We start from the raw sequence: 2,678 nt of genomic DNA, 5'->3' as shown, positions 1-2,678 counted from the left end.
AGTTGATACTTCCTATAAGGTTCAGAAGCAACTTTGAATCTTTTCTCTCTGAGATTTCAACCATACAAAAATACTAGCAAGCCATCATAGATTAGATAAGGAAGATGCCAGCTAGGGTAAATGGTTTCACCACTACAAGAAAAGCAGTTAAATATGAATCACTTCTTTTGTGATGTTAACCAATTTCCATAGTAATAAACAGCATTATACCAATTTCTGTGGTTAGTTGTTCTTACTTTTCTGTTTTTTCTTAATCTGTGGTGCTTTCTAGGATGTACACGGTAGCCTTTATTGTTGATTGCATGTCTCTTGGCTATTGCTCGTTTCTCATCAAATCTGATACTTGTCCTATCTGACATCTCAGGAATTTGTCAAGGAAAAGGTTAGAGAAGGAAAAAAAGGCTAACTGAGAGGTACTTTTCAACAACTTATTGCCATGAGCAATAATATTGATTGGAAGTTCTGATATTCCATGTTGCCAGTTCTAACTTGTGGAAACTAAATTTTAGGCCAGGGAAGCCCGCAAAAAGGCCCTGGAGGAAATGAATGAGGAAGCTAAAGCAGCATACCATGCAATTTTTTAAGTTTTATCCAGTACAAACACCTGATATTCCAGATATATCCAAACTGAAGGTAATTTTCTACTCCAAACTGCTCTATCTGTTTATCTGAAGCACTTCTTAAATGTGGAATGAATATGCCACCGTATTGTAGTTGCTGAAAGCAGGATTTTTTTTTTGTGTACAAAAATCAAATGTACCCGCCAAAAGTCTAACAGCCATAGGAGATAAATAGCAGATACCGCTCTTCCCCAGTTTATCTTCCATCGTTTTAGGTATCCCCCGCTCCTTTTTACTTAACAGTGAATTCACTTCGCTAGTTTCTGTTCATTCAATAAATTTCCATTTTTATTCACTTGTCCTCATCTATTTCTGGGCTAAACACAGTATAGCTTTACTTTTTCTCCTGTGTTTATTAGGGCTACCTACCCTACTACAGGTGATTATTATAAAATCCATCAAAGTTAAATGTTAGTAAACAATTAGATTAGACTAGGAGTCTAGGAAAAGCTCTAACTTATTTGGGTTTGATTCTTTGTTTGTGAAGATAATGTTATATGATGGGTATGGAGATTGATTTTGCTTTTGTTTTGTGGAGGTGGGACAGATTCTGGCTCCTCTTCCAATAGGGTTTGTAGTGTTCTTGGTGCACTTGGCAACCATCCCCATCACAGGAACAAGTTTATATCAGCCCAGCTGGGACTCTTGGAGCAGCAATCATCTACAACAGTGACAATGCCTGGGATGAGATGTGGATCTTCTGGGTTGGTACCTTCATTGGAGCTGCTCTTGCTGCCGTTTATCACCAGATCGTCATCAGGGCCATGCCATTAAGTGTAGGGCTTAATTAGAGTCCTGCCCATCTGCAATTTTTTTTTTCCAATCAAGTGAGATGTATTTCATCTCTCCTACTAGTAGTGTTTTTTTTTTCCTCGGGAAATTTCTCTCATGGTGTCTGGAGTTGTAGCTTCTTTGCTTTGTGTGTTGTAAATTATTATGTCAATTTATGGAGGGTGTATCCAGGTGGAAGTGTGAGAAGGGTTTCTGTCTTAGTTTGACATGCGAAAATCCCATTCTTCTTATCTTTTCAATGGGCATGTGTCAGAGTTCGAATCCCCTCAAGGCCAGGGGCGAAGCCCTGCCTTATATTATGTAATACCCCCTTCCTCAATATATAAATTTTCCTGTTTCAAAAAGAGACTACAGATTTCTTGAAGGTAATCAATGTGAGTGGTTGTGGACCTGTGGTTGAGTTTAGTGTTCCGAACCAAAGGAGCTGGTAAATTTTCTTTAGCCTTCTTTGTTGTATCTTCACAGGATCCGAGTATAGAAACCATTTCAGTGGTTTGTCACCTGTGGATTATGTCTCTCCATACTGTAGAAATGCTTGGTGAAAGTGATTTTTTGTTCATCTGGATATCCTGTGCAAAGAAATATTTTTAGTGGTTAGTCATTTATATGTTTTGTTGTGTTGGAATCATATTAATAGAGTTGAAATACTTGTGATTTTTCGTTAATCTGGATTTCATGAATGCAGAAATAGTTTAAGTGCTTTATCATCTGTAGATTATATGTTTTGCAGTGTTGAAACCCTTCGATACAGCAGAAATACATAGTGAAAGTGTTTTTCCATTAATTTGGAGAATCTGAGTGCAGAAATCATTTTTTATCTGTAGATTACATGTTTGTTTGTGTTGAAATCATATGAACTCATCTGAAGTATCATTGAAGTTTTTTTTCGTTAACCTAGATTTTTTGGGACTGGGAGGTACTGAATACCATGCTGTATTGTCTAACATTTGGGTTTATCAAATATTTCTCTTAACATTTTGACTGGTGTCATTATGGAAAAGCTTGACTCGCAACAGTTTTCTATTCAATTGTTACTGATCCCTACCAAGATCAGTCTAACATTGCTACCAGATGCGATCAGTTGCATCTTCCTTCATTTTGCTTTTGCATTTTTTTTTTTTTTTTTTGCAATTCTAGTTGATATAGGCTTTGTGGTCCCAAATGCATCTGTCATAGCTTGATTTCAAACTTTATACAAAGTATGTTTCTTGGTTTTTTAAGCTTGGACAAACTTTATTTTGGTATTGCAGTTTATATCTAATTTAA

At 36.5% G+C, this 2,678-nt stretch overlaps 1 long non-coding RNA gene across 2 annotated transcripts; it reads left to right on the top strand.

Annotated features, from left to right (window-relative positions):
- Positions 1 to 270: 270 nt before the first annotated feature.
- On the top strand, positions 271 to 2,323 carry LOC148999015 (uncharacterized). 2 transcript variants are annotated; one of them, XR_016171066.1, is made up of 3 exons: positions 271 to 413; positions 510 to 633; positions 1,168 to 2,323. It is a non-coding gene; the product is annotated as an uncharacterized LOC148999015 (long non-coding RNA). The 2 variants fall into 2 exon arrangements; XR_016171065.1 differs by having other exon boundaries at positions 1,159 to 2,323.
- The last annotated feature ends 355 nt before the right edge of the window (positions 2,324 to 2,678 follow it).

Source organism: Hakea prostrata, unplaced genomic scaffold (assembly GCF_041222555.1).
Source record: "Hakea prostrata isolate BN-2017 unplaced genomic scaffold, UWA_Hpros_2 contig_67, whole genome shotgun sequence".
NCBI classification, from domain to species: domain Eukaryota; kingdom Viridiplantae; phylum Streptophyta; class Magnoliopsida; order Proteales; family Proteaceae; genus Hakea; species Hakea prostrata.
Note: the sequence above shows the minus strand (reverse complement) of the source record. Positions and strands in the feature narration are given on the sequence as shown.